Source organism: Grus americana, chromosome 2, assembly GCF_028858705.1.
Source record: "Grus americana isolate bGruAme1 chromosome 2, bGruAme1.mat, whole genome shotgun sequence".
In the NCBI taxonomy this organism is placed as follows: Eukaryota; Metazoa; Chordata; class Aves; order Gruiformes; family Gruidae; genus Grus; species Grus americana.
In genome coordinates, this window is record NC_072853.1 from 103872492 (window position 1) to 103886888 (window position 14397).

The 14397-nt window shown below is 44.9% G+C and overlaps 1 protein-coding gene across 6 annotated transcripts in view; it reads right to left on the bottom strand.

The window, feature by feature from the left end:
• Positions 1 to 14397, bottom strand: part of SLC66A2 (solute carrier family 66 member 2) — a 68931-nt gene that overhangs the window by 12124 nt on the left and 42410 nt on the right. The window contains exons 7-8 of one of the 6 annotated variants that reach the window (XR_008575642.1): positions 6397 to 6965; positions 5633 to 5795 (exon numbers count right to left, since the gene is read on the bottom strand). The exons of the other annotated variants lie outside the window; for them this stretch is intronic. The gene's annotated coding sequence lies outside the window, so the exon portion shown is untranslated. The remainder of the gene's footprint in view (positions 1 to 5632; positions 5796 to 6396; positions 6966 to 14397) is intronic. 6 annotated transcript variants of the gene reach the window in all.

Sequence of the window (14397 nt, forward strand, 5' to 3'; positions counted from 1 at the left end):
CTTGAGTGTGTGTCCCCTTCTGCATCTCTCACCTCCCACTCAAGGAATTACAATCAATGGAGCTGTAGGCACAGCTGCTGGCTAATACTGCTCTGACTGCTCTGATGCTGTCCATCTACCCTCTAGCCGCTTGGCACACCTAGCTGAACCAGGCATCCTGCCACCCCCGGGGCCCCACACCACCCACTGACAGGCATGTGGTGAAAGGGCCATTCCCACACCCCTGCTGCTGTGCAGCTGGCCAACAGCAAAGCCCAGGAAGCAGCACTCCTTCCCATGGCTCGCCTCCCTGCAGGGTGAATTGGCCTCCCAAACTTGGCTGCTGCAGCCTACCCACTACCAGAAGGCACCCCACAGGGTCAGTGCTAAGAGATGGCAAAATAATGTCCCTGTGTAACACCATTTGGTGTATTTCCTTCTCTAGTTCTAAGTAACTTGGGACACATTGAATGTGAAAGGTAGTAAAAAGACAGGAGGGAATAGAGCTTTGCTTCAGCACAGCTGTGTATCCCAAGGCTCAAATCATAACACTTTTAAATCTTCCTTTCTTCCTGCCGTAGACAATAAAGAAATCATCAGACTCTTCATCCAATTTAACTTAAGGTAATTTGAGCACATTTTTCCCTTCATCTTCATATGGTAACCAGGACATAGCCTGAGCGCACTTTTAGTATTCCAATTCAATAACTGCAATTATCACTTCAGTCAACATCCACAAGGTAACAGTTCTAGCTCTAGTGCTTACCTTGTCCTTAACGATTAGTGTTCAGTGGTTGTCTCCAAAGGCAGCGCACCCAAGGACAAAATCTAATATAACAGTCATTACTTTTCATGAATTAATCACATCCTTCAGCTACTAAAATGCTTCTTACATTCGAAGAAAACACTGGAGAAACGAAAACCCCAAACACACTAGTGTGTAAAGTAAGAGTGATCACTCAGGGACAAAGCCCTACCTTCCAGTCAGCTTACTGCTTGGAAATAAGGTAAGATTTTTGCGAGAAACAAAGCTCACATTCTTCTCAAAAACACTTTACCATTGTAAGGAAATAACCCCTTGCAAGTTCTATATGAGGGTACGTCAGCGCCTAAGTCTTTGTATGAAATGCCAGGTTTTCCCCTTTCCTTCCACATGCACACGCGCATGCAGAGGTACAGAAGTGATGTTCACAATGACAGTGATGCACCATACACCTGTGTACTGTTTCTCAAAGCAAAGCCCAGCGGGAAGGCTGTGCTTTGTCAGAAGGTGCCACCACAAACCAATGCTTTCTGAGCCACTTTCCATGTGCAGCGCTGCTGCTGACCCACAGTGGTTGCAGAGCAATGCTTTAAAGCCCTGCTGTGGACAGAACTGAATGCTGCAAGGAGGAAATAAAAGCATCACAATCACATCCCACACACACTAGCATGACACAAATCCTAACATTTCAGTCCAGATAGGGTCTTTGCAGTTCAAAAAAGAACAGACATCCCCTAGCCTATCTTCATTCTCAAATTCTTGCCATCTGCCCCTTTGCACACTATGAATTTTTTTTTTTAGGAAATTCTCTTAATACAAGATTTAGTACCTGAAAGGACAGGGCTTCCATCACTACTCTGAAAGCTTACCTGACAATGCCAGGACATCTTGCTTGGTATATGACGTGGTTTAGGCCCAGCCGGCAGCTGAGCGCCACACGCTGCTCACTCACCCCTCCCCCCGGCGGGATGGGGAGGAGAACAGAAAAACCACGGCAAAGCCTCGAGGGTTGGGATAAGGGCAGTTTACTGGGACAGCAAGGGAAAGGGAAAACAATCAACAACAGTACTGATAACAGATATTCACAATGGGTGATAACAGAGAACAATTTACCCACCTGGTTGCTCAGCCTGCCAGGGGAAACCACTCCGCCCCCTCCCCTGCCCAACTAGCCCCCCCCTTTATGGTGAGCATGATGTCACATGGTATGGAATAGCCCCCAGCCGGCTTGGGTCACCTGTCCTGGCTCCTTGTGAAATTAACTCTGTCCTTGCCAGAACCAGGACGGCATATAATTCCATTCCCTTATGTGGACATATATCATTCCCAGCCATCCTCCCTGGAACAGTTTAAAACCCTACCTTTGAGCCTTGTTGAAACAGCTTTTTCTGACAAAAAGTTTTGCTTCTTTCTACATCCCACTCAAGAATGCCACAAGCACTTCCTCCCCCCGTCTCAGTTTTTGGGCGGATCAACCAACGTCAGTCACTGCACTTCCCACTCTTCTTCTGTTTGCTTATCCCTCTGTGTCTGAGGAGCAAGGGACCAAATGCACCATTGCAGGTCAACTTGTAACAGAGAATCTCTCGTCTTTCCGGACCACCCTGCAAAGTCACTTCCTGGCCTAAGTTCCACCAACCTCTTTTTTCTGCTGTTCTAGCTCATCTATTAGCCACTTAAATTACTCACCACTCTGCTCACTTTACAGATCTTCATCACAGTCAGTATTACCATTATGGATATTTTTATCCTTGCATCTCAATCTACATTTCTCCAAATCCAAATCTCATTTTACTTCCATTCCATATTTCTAATCCCACTCAGTCCTACTGCACTGAAGGAGACAATTCTGCAACCACATAAGTAGATAACTTATCCCACTTACACAACTGGCTGTGGTGAGCTCTGGTAAAAACAAAAGAGGTACTGGAATTTCAAGAATCGCGGCACTTTTGTTCCCAAATTTGTTAGGTAGCAGAGGAAAAAGACATTTTTAGAAAACTTTCATCTCTCAAGTGCCTTCATCATAAGCTCTACTCTGACCTTTTGTGATTTGGCAAGACCTGACCTTAACTATGCAAAATACCTTGCATGACACTTCCTTGCCAGCAGAAAACAGAGTGTCCAAACTTAACAGAATGTTTTTGTAACAGAAGTACAATACATTTTCTCTTGTATTTCAAATTTTCAGAACACAGAGAAAAGCACCAACTGAAGAGAGAACTGATTAGACATGCCAGCAGTGCTTTACTCCTGTTACTGTAAAGAAGCCTTGAACTATTTGTAGAAGATGAATGCTTTTGGTTTGAAGTCATTTGCTTTGAACTTACTTTTTCAACTGATGGGATGAGGTGCCAGGGGAGGAGAAATGAGAAAGAGGTTCAATATGTGCAAGAGCTTTAGCAGTCCACACTGTGCTACAATTTAGACAATGTTTAAGGGAAGTGGCTATTGCTGCTCACGCTGTCAGAAGTGTTGGGAGGGTGAGGGAAGGAAGGTCTCCCTCTCCCTCCTGGGTTTTTCCACCTGCGTCTTCCTTCAGTTCCTGAAATTCTCAGATGTGTTGAGCACACAGGGCACAAAGAACTGACTTTGGAGCCTCATATTGTGCTGCTGCAGGCCTTGAGAAAACAGCTCTGGGGAGACACAGCAGGGAAGCACAGAGGTGAATGCAGTGCTGACCCTAGCACAGCAACCTGCAGGCCACATGTCCACAGAGCGTCAAGCAGAAAGTGCAGGTCCTTGAACCTGGAGCACCAAACACGGAAGGGAAAGAACATGGGATTAAAGGCAGAGAGATCACAGGTCTGTTGTAACTGAAAAAAGGGTGTGGAGAAGAGGAGAGAATCTGTTTGCTTCCTAGGATCAGAACAAAATGTTTTCAATCTATCTGTTCACATGCTGACAGGACTCTGTCCTCATTCTGAGTGCACTAAAGAGAAACCAAGCCTGTTCACTTTCCTGATGTAGTAACACTTCAAAAGGAGAAGAAACTAGAAATCTTCTGAGGACTACAGACCACCTTCTTCAACCTCTTAACTTTAAAAGTCAGATTCAGAAAGGGAATCTGACATTCCTGGTAACTATTAGAACCACAAATGCAAAGGGGAAGAGAAGAGAAGCTGTAAGTGGTAAGCCTTACAGTTGTACCAAAACTTGGGTCATCCAGTCATGAAAATCATTTTACTGACTACTCCCTAAACTCTTGCAAACCTGGATGTGTATGCAAAGTCCAAAAATGAGAAACCCCAGACTATTTTATATAAAGGCCACCACAAAGGACAACAGTAACCAGCTGATCAGTGCCACAGGAGTGAAGGAAGAAATGTCACCAAAGCAAAAGAATGAAACAAGTAAAACTTCCCCAGAAAACTGTATGAACGCTGCCTGGAGCCTCAGAAGCAATGACCAAGGATTTTTGCAGACCTATGGAGAACACCAGAGATCTGAGTAGAAAGAAGGAGCATTTAGAAATACAAATGAATACCATCACAGAACTACAATAAGTTATAAGAACAGTTTAAAGTAGGCAATTTGTAAGCACATGGACAGACAGTTTTGATTAACTAATAGGAAAGGCAGTGAAACTAAGGAATGGCCTATACAACATTAAGTACAAACCACTTTTAAGTAGTGCTAATAATTTTGCATTTATCTAATGTATTTCTGGCTCACACTTAAGACCTTGATTTCTCATTTTCCACGGTCCCAGATTTACCTTTTAGTTCCTACTTACTCTCTTGAAAACCACTTTCTCTTTTATAACTTAGTCCCTTACGATTGTCTATACAATGCTTTCTGTAATGAAAAACTGCTTCTCAGTTGGGTCAGATGATTTAAACCCACAAAACCATTCTGCTTTTAAAAAAAAAACAAAACAAAAACACCTAAATGGCACCCACTTCCTGTACCCGCTTCCACCTTCTCTGTTTTGATGGTTTTATATATAAAGCAGCTACTGTTTTAAAAATAAGAGTAGACACGGTTATATCAGTATCTGGAGGCTACAATTCCAAAGCCTGAGAGAAACAGTTCTCTCTCTTCAGCAGCTTCCTTGATGTTAGTCCCGGACCAGACAGAATGCACTACTAACTCAGGTCACCATTGTGCTGGCCAGTGTCTGCTTTATGTATATGGCTGTCCTGGTTTTTGGCTGGGATAGAGTTAATTTTCACAAGAAGCTGGGAGGGGACACAGCCAAGACAGTTGACTCAAACTAACCAAAGGGATATTGCATACCATATGATGTCATGCTCAGTATATAAAGGGGGCTGGCCAGGGAGGAGGAGTCTCTGCTCAGGAATGGGCTGGGCATCACATCGGGTTTATGGGCAGTGAGAAAATTGCATTGTGTATCACGTGATTTGTACATTCTGTTCTAAGTATTGTTGTTGTTATTTTCCTCTTCCTTCACAGTCCTAGTAAACTGTCCTTGTCCCAACCCATGAGTTTTACCTTTTTCTTCCCATTCTCCTCATCCTGCCAGGGGACGGGTGAGCAAGCAGTAGTGTGGTGCTTAGCTGCCAGCTGGGGCTGAACCATGATGGTCCTTTTTGGCACCCGATGTGGGGCACAAAGGGTTGAGATAACAACAGATCTGACCAGAGTGGGTTAAAATAAAAGTTGTTATACACATTTATTATAATAGTTAAATAGGCACTGGTCACAACAGTGTTTTGTTTGTTCACATGGTTGTGTTATAAAGACCCTTACTTGCTGTATGTATTCCCTGCGGCACTGTTTATCAGCTCTGGGAGAGGGGTCCAGATTCTCATTTTGCTGTACTGTGCGATATCAACTTATGATAACATCAATGGTCATGAGGTTAAGCTGGTATTTATATGTGGCATTGCTGTGTGAGGACATGAGGAAGTAGGATGGAAAACCTACCTCAACCCTACAGGCATGAGTACCTGAGCTGCAAGGTAAAACAATCACAAAAGTGGATTCTTCCAGGAAAAATGCTGCTCCAGTTTCCACCAGGCAGTCCCCCAGACCGAGTAGAAGGCCTGATTGTACATATGATCCTCTTGAAGGGACATCTAAGTCAATTCTGCAAGGAATGAGTAACAAATAGTGTAACCAGGACTAGAGGAGCCCTGCCTCCGGTCAGGTGGACGAGAGGGACAATGGGGTTTATTGGACTGTGTGGATCCCATGGCCTGGCACGTCAGATCCACAGGAGTACAAGGCCCTAGTGGACACTGGTGCACAGTGTACTTTAATGTCATCAAGCCGTGAAGGGGTGGAACCCATCTCTATTTCTGGAGTGACAGGGCGATCCCACAGTTGACTCTGTTGGAGGCTGAAGTGAGTCTAACTGGGAATGACTGGGAAAAGCACCCCACTGTGACTGGCCCAGAGGCTCCTTGCATCCTGGGCATAGACTACCTCTGGAGAGAGTCTTTCAAGGACCCAAAAGGCTACCGGTGGGCTTTTGGCATTGCTGCCTTGGAGTTGGAGGAAATTAAACAGCTGTCTACCTTGCCCAGTCTCTCAGAGGACCCTTCTGTTGTGGGGTTGCTCAGGGTTGAAGAGCAACAGGTGGCAATAGCTACCATAACGGTGCACCTGCAGCAATATCTCACCAACCAAGACTCCCTGATTCCCATCTCAACTGTAGAGCCAAAGGGTGATCAGCAGAACCCACTCACCCTTTAACAGTCCCATATGGCCAGTGCAGAAGTCCAATGGAGAGTGAAGGCTGACATTCATGGCCTGAATGAAGTCATGCTGCCCACGAGTGCTGCTGTGCTGGACATACTAGAACTTCAATATGAACTGGAGTCAAAGGCAGCCAAGTGGTATGCCACAACTGATATGGCGAATGCATTTTTCTCGATCCCTTTGGCGGCAGAGTGCAGGCCACAGTTTGCCTTCACTTGGAGGGGCATCCAGTACACCTGGAACTGACTGTCCCAGGGGTGGAAACACAGCCCCACCATTTGCCATGGACTGATCCGGACTGCATTGGACCAGGGTGAAGCTCCAGAGCACCTGCAGTACATTGATGACATCATCGGATGGGGCAACTCGGCATAAGAAGTCTCTGAGAAAGGGAAGAACATAGTCCAAATCCTTCTGAAAGCCAGTTTCGCCATAAAACAAAGTAAGGTCAAGGGACTTGTACAGGAGATCCAGTTTTTAGGAATAAAATGGCAAGATGAGTGTCATCAGATCCCACTGGATGTGATCAACAAAATAGCAGCTGTGCCTCCACCAGCTAGCAAAAAGGAAACACAAGCTTTCTTAGGCATTGTGGGTTTCTGGCAAATGCACATTCCAAATTACAGTCTGATTGTAAGCCCTCTCTATCACATAAACCTGGAAGAAGAATTTCAAATGGGGCCCCGAGCAACAACAAGCCTGTGAACAAATTAAACAAGAAATAGTTCATGCGGTAGCCCTTGAGCTAGTCCAGGCAGGACCAGATGTAAAGAATGTGCTCTAAACTGCAGCCAGGGAGAATGGCCCTACCTGGAGTCTCTGGCAAAACACACCCCTGGGGTTTTGGAGTCAGGGATACAGAAGATCGAAGGCCCACTACACTTCAACTGAAAAAGAGATACTGGCAGCATATGAAGGGGTTTGAGCTGCTTTGGAGGTGGTTGGTACTGAAGCGCAGCTCTTCCTGGCACCCCAACTGCCAGTGCTGCATGTTCAGAGGGAGAGGCCCCTCTACACATCACGCAACTGATGCTACGAGGTGTAAGCGGGTTGCACTGACCACACAGTGGGCTCGAACAGGAAACCCCAGTTGCCCAGCAATTCTGGAAATGATCATGGACTGTCCAGAAGGCAAAGATTTTGGAATATCACCAGAGGAGGAGGTGACATGCGCTGAAGAGGCCCCACCATATAGTAAACTAACAGAAAATGAGAAGCCATATGCCCTGTTCACTGACAGGTCCTGTCACATCATGGGAAAGCATTGGAGGTGGAAGGTTGCTGTATGGAGTCCTACACAATGAGTCGCAGAAGCTGCTGAAGGAGAAGGTGAATTGAGCCAGTTTGCAGAAATGAAAGCTTTAGACATTGCTGAACAAGAAATATGGCCAGTGCTCTACCTCTACACTGACTCATGGGTGGTGACAAATGCCCTGTGAGGGTGGCTGCAGCAGCGGAAGCAGAGCAACTGGCAGCGCAGAGGCAAACCCATATGGGCTGCCCCATTGTGGCAAGATATTGCTGCCCGGCTAGAGAAACTGGCTGTAAAAGTACTTCACGTACCCAAGAGTCGGGCCACTGAGGAACATCAAAACAACCAGCAGGTGGATCGGGCTGCTGAGGTTGAAGTGGCTCAGGTGGATTTGGACTGGCAACATAAGGGTGAACTGTTTATAGCTCAGTGCGCTCATGACACCTCAGGCCATCAAGGAAGAGATGCAACATATAGATGGGCTCGTGATCGAGGGGTGGACTATTGCATGGACATTATCACACAGGTCATCCATGAATGTGAAACATGCACTGCATTTAAGCAAGCCAAGCGCGTAAAGCCTGTGTGGTATGGAGGACAATGGCTGAAATATAAATATGGGGAGGCCTGGCAGATCGATTATATCACACTCCCACAAACCCACCAAGGCAAGCACCATGTACTTACAATGGTGGAAGCAACCACTGGATGGCTGGAAAAACACGCTGTGCCCCATGCCACTGCCCAGAACACCATCCTGGGCCTTGCAAAGCAAGTCCTGTGGCGACATGGCACCCCAGAAAGAATTGAGTCAGACAACGGGACTCAATTCTGAAACAACCTCATAGACACCTGAGCCAAAGAGCACGGTATTGAGTGGGTGTATCACATCCCCTACCATGCACCAGCCTCCGGGAAAATCGAACGATACAATGGGCTGGTAAACACTATGCTGTGAGTAATGAGTGGTGGGACCCTCAAACATTGGGACGCGCATTTAGCAAAGGCCTCCTGGTTAGTTAACACGAGGGGGACTGCCAGTTGAGCTGACCCTACCCAAAACTTCCACGTCCTGCAGAAGGGGATAAAGTCCCTGTAGCGCACATGAAGAATATGCTGGGTAAGACAGTCTGGGTTAACCCTGCTGCAGGCAAAGGCAAACTCATCCATGGGATTGCTTTTGCTCAAGGACTTGGGTGCATTTGGTGGGTGATGCGGAAGGATGGGCAAGTCCGATGTATACCTCAAGGGGATTTGATTTTGGGTGAGAATAGCCAATGAATTAAATTGTATGATGTTAATTGCTAAATAACCCTGCCATTGAATGTCATCACTACTGCAATTGCTATATGCTGTATCAACGGTAAGAATCACCAAAATTAATGAAGGATGAACTTTGATGAAACCAAGCAAAGCGCAGCTGGATTGGGCATCAGGCTCTGGAGGTGAGCAAATTGCATTGTGTGTCACCCACTTTGTATATTCTGTTTTTATTCTCCTCTCTCCTTGCTGTCCCAGTAAACTGTCCTTTTCCCAACCCACAAGTTTTACCTTTTTCATCCAATTCTGCTCCTCATCCTATGGGGGAGGGGCAGGGAAGGGTGGTTACCAAGCGGCCATGTGGTGCTCAGCTACTGGCTAGGGCTAAACTACAACAAAGGTATACTCAGGAAAGGGAATCTCTCATGTATGCATTCATTATCCATACTCCTACTTCTTTGATTTTGCTCTAATCCATGCCATTTCTCTTAGTAAGAAACAGAGGCTGGGAGGAAAAAAAAAAGAAAAAACAAAACAAACAAAAAACCCCCCAACCCCCAAACCAATACTGCCATGCTACTACCTGCATCATCCTCTTTTAACTTTCCTTCTTTTTAGCACTTTTTAAGTCCTTTTCGAGTTAATTTCTCTTTTTCCTTTACTGAACCTCCCCAGAGAAGCACAGGTACAAGTTGCTCTACTAGATGTCGATTGCATCTAACATCTCTTTATAAGGGAACTAAATTTATTCTTTAGTTAAGAAGCTAATGCATAGTTGCCCTGAGCAGAAGCATCCACAACTCTTGCTACTTCTCTCAACCTTAGGGTTTTGTTTTCTTTTAAACAGCAAAACTTCAAAGGAAGTAACTCATTGGAGCTGCTTTACCTATTCACTATCCAAAAACTCCCTCAGGCTAAAAAATCCCAAGAAACCACAGCAGTGGCATTTGTAGAGCACTTGCCCAATCTCCTTAAATTGAAAATCTCACTAGAGGAGGTGGCCAGACATTGGTTAGCCAGTCCTGAATAAAGCCTTCTACATCTATTCATCACAGCACCTGGCAAATCCAATACAGGAAAAAAAAATCTAGCAGCTTGCATTAATCTTCACGGAGTTTGAATAAAGCCAGGATTTGTCCCAGGGACAGAAGTCAAAAGCTTCTCTTAAAAAATGATATAGAATGCTGCATGTGTTATAAAGGAAAAACCTATAGAGCAGTACTGAATAAAAGCACCCCACAACAAAATTTTATCTCCCTAAGAAATACTGTCTTCTAGTATTTTTTAATGTTATCTATAATGGAAAAGAGGAAATAATATCTCAGGATATACATTTAATATAATTTCTTTCTTTCATAGCTTACTGCACTTATTTCACTGGATACATGATAAATGCCTGCTCGTAACTAGCTCACAGCTGCAGCACACCTCATAAAACACTTCTGAATGGAAAAGCATTCTTAAAATTTGCAACTCTTGGCTCCAGCATGTTCTGAGACAATAAATGCTGACTGTTTCTCCTTCAGTGACTTGTGGTTTTTAAAACAGGATAATCGCAGTGATTGACCCAGTACTGCCACAGGAGGGACTAAATTAATATTTTCTTTATTTCATCGCACAATAACTGATTGTGCCAGGTATTTCTGGGTGGCAAAGTTTTGAGCCTTTGACCCAATGTTGGCCAAACACAACAGAGAGAGGATGTCCAGAAAGGAAGTTCCTTTCAAGCAGACTGAAAACTGGCCATGGGCTACAAGAGAGACCTGGGGAACAGCTTGCAGAGGAACAACATGGCCCTTCCCTGGTTCTGTCCCTCAGACCCTGCAGCTGCATGTGCATCCCTGAGCCAGGCACAGCACGTGCTGCCTCGCACCCAGCGTGCAGCGGGCGAAGAAACAACAGTGCACATCAGGAGCTCAACCACTGCTGCAAGAGGACCTTGCTTTTTGCACCCACATGCTTCCAAGCTAACCATTGATGGGCTCATTTGAGTATCACCTGGAGTGTGGCTTCTGAGACTTCAAGATATGCAGCCCAGCTCAGTCCTACTGCCAGACCTCTTCTTGGGACATGGGGAGATTCTGCCATCCAGCAGCTCTGAACTCCAAGCACTGACTGAAAAGAAACCATTGCTCTGTGGGGTTGGAGCAGCCACTGACAAAGAGGATCACTGTCAGGTGATTTTGATGAGCTTTTGTGAAAAACTTTCAGTGCTGGGCAGGTTTTTTTTTTCTGGAGCAGAGCAGGGCAAGGCAGTAGACAGGAATGCAATACAACAGACTGCCCTGGAGCAAATCCAGCCTTGTGCAGTCCAGGGTTAACACATCCCAGTGCAGGATACCACACCTACAGCTTTGTCACAGACATACAGAGGAACACCCTCCACCCTCCTCCTTTGGTGGAGGGAGGTCTGATGGGATTATGAAGGGTGCATAATAACACCAGTGCCTGCATGAGCCCATGCCTCCCTCAGAGATGAGGTTCTCCCCACCCCTGCACAAAAAGCACACGCTTCCCCCCTGCAGGAGCTCCACAAAAGGTGTTGTCCCCACAAGGATGTGATTCTCCCCATGAACTGACCAGCAGGTCCCTACCTCTGTGTGCAGCAGCACTGCTGCCAGATCCAGAGCCAACCTTCCCTCCATCTCCACTGCTTCATGTTGAACACCACCTTTTCTCATGACTGCAGTTTATTAGAAGGACAAAGCGACTGGGAGACAAGTATCTTAGGAGTGAGGACACAAAGATAAATCACAGAGGAGGTTCTTGTCTGTAAGGCTTTTGTCACAAAGCAAAAGCAGTTAGTCATACGAACATCAGATCCCAACAGCAGCAGAGTCAGCATCTCTGCCTCCTGGAAGATGGAGGGAGGGCTGGTTTTGATATCAAGATCTTGACATATTTTACCACATAATACAAAAAGAATTTACAAGTGATGAGTAATTTTTTAACCTCATAATGCTTCTTCCCATATAACAGGATGCCTCCTATATTTCAAAGCTTGTAAGTTATGATGTTGCTTTCCTCCTTTTTCTAACTGATGCAAACATAATCATACTCATGGTTCTAATCCATCCCGGTAACAATTAATGTCATTAAATTACTCTTTTAGTAGGTGACAGAACAGAACTAGTTTAGTTCTTGAACTCAATGGAGATTAAATTGATTAGTTCCTTGATAGGTATTAACTTGTACCACAGTTATTAAAAAAGCACTTCTGTCAAGGTTAGTACCATAATTAATAGACCTGTACTATTTAGGGTTGCAACTTTTCAAAAGTACTTAAACGCTTGAACAGAGCTCTAAGTTTCTATAAAGTACTAATTCCAAAAGTAATCAGGTTAATTGTCAGAAAGAACATGATGAGAATTTCTGTTCCTTTGACTGGCTTAGTTCTGTTTACTTAATCATGGGAAAATTTCCACTCTTCAGTCATCAGCCCACCAGGACATACTACACTATTTTCCCTCCACAAAAGCTGTTACTCAGCATACATCTCCTTTCTGCTTTTATGGTTTCCATCTCTTTCCAACTTCCCCTTTGGTCTCTGCACTCTCAGAGAACAGAGGAGGAAACTATAGGACCTAGTAGTGATATTGCTACAAAAAGAAGGGAAATTACAGAAGTAGGGAGAAATGAAGACAAATAAAAACAAGAAGTGAGGAGCTCTATCCAACAGAATAGAGATAACAAAGAACTGGAAGACTCATTCTCAGGAGTACTACAATGCACATAACTGTGATTCTTTCACTCCAGCCATGCCCTGTTACAGTAAACATAACTGACTCAGCTGCAGATGTCTTCTGGATGTTTGCCTCAGACACAGAGCACATTTTCAGTAGGGGACCTTTCAGGCAGTAGCAGATTGAAATACAGAGGCAAGACGACGGGACCCTTTTTCTCAACAGACTCCCAAAGGGTACAGACACCCTGCCTGGCACCACAGCCACCTGTCACATTTACCTCTCTCATGGCCTCTAGTCTCCAAGTTTGTTTATCAGGAAATGATTGCTACCTCAAGCATGAGATATCCCCAACTTCTCGTTTAAACAGAAAGGGGTGATTGGGGTGGGGGGGCCTGTAGGGTTATTTATTTGCCACCTTTTTTCTTTAGAAACAACACAATGTTTGAGGAGTCTGGCAGGATACCCTGATCAGATGTGGCCACGTACTATAACCTCATTTTCCATTTCTAATTTGTCAGTTTACATTTAGGAAAGGAATTATTTGCTAAAGTAGAAATAGACTTAACATATCAGCTGCTGTGTCCGATTCTGCCCCAATTCAGAGACAGAGGCATGTTGCTGCTTTTCTCAGCTAAGCCATGAGGACCTCCAAACACCACCTTGTCTGGCACTAGTAAAGGGACATGGGCTCCACTCATACACCACAGGTCACAGGACTACTGTGGTTTAAGAAGTTACTGCATCCAACCAGGATGTCATAATTGTCAAAAAGGTCACTAAATAGAACAGCTTAATTTTCATTGCTCTCCCCATTAAGCTTAAAGCCACAAAGACACTTGTAACTCATTTATTTGACTTTGCCACTGACACTTGCTAAGAGAATGTCTGGCAGCCAGCCATTATGGCCCAGCTGATGGGCAGAGGATCACCAGTTCAATTGCTTCTGACAGTGTAACCATCCACATACATGTTATTTCTGCACTGAGCAGTAAATAACACCACAGAGCAGTAGGCATCAACTAGCCCCCATCTGGTAAATACCCATGGCAAGTTCATAAACTTAGTCCTATGAGTAGCCTGGCTGGACTGTTACATGCTCCCTTCAGTGCTTCCAGGACTGGGGTCTCTTCTCTGATGTGCTTTTAGACAGAGAAGCCAGCACAGGAAGGGAAGTTCAGAAGAAATACTTCCAACAGCTCCTTCAACAGAAGGTAATACACTAGTGGAAGTCACTCTCACAGTAGGAACAGCCCAGTAATGCTTACAGACCATCAAGTCAACTCAGGATTGTATGATGCTAGAAAGTATACATGGTACCTGTAACATATATAAAATACATACATATACCTGTAGTATAACCTGAAACAGGTACTAACATGTGCATTTGCATGAACATACTCCAACTACAGTAAAGCAGCATAAGCTGTACATTGTCCCATCAGTCCCCAGACCCACTGATGTCCAATGCCGCACAAAGTACCACTTCAAGAGTAGAACCAGAGAGGAGAATGCATTCTGGAAAACCTGTGGGCACAGCCAATAAGGAGGGTAGCTATCACTGGACTTGGTTCTGTTTGATGGCAAGGGAATGAGAGCTTTTGTGCTATTTTTTCTTGACTAAACACAGCACTATCTTGCCAAGCAGTTTTAGATAAGAATTCTGCAATGCTTTACAAAGACAGTGTTGTTGTGAAGCACAAAGGGTTTTTTTCTCCTTCTTCTAAGTAGCATATACAGGAAATTGGAAAACTGAAACTCAGGACCCCAGAGAGGAGGTAAGGAAGAACAAA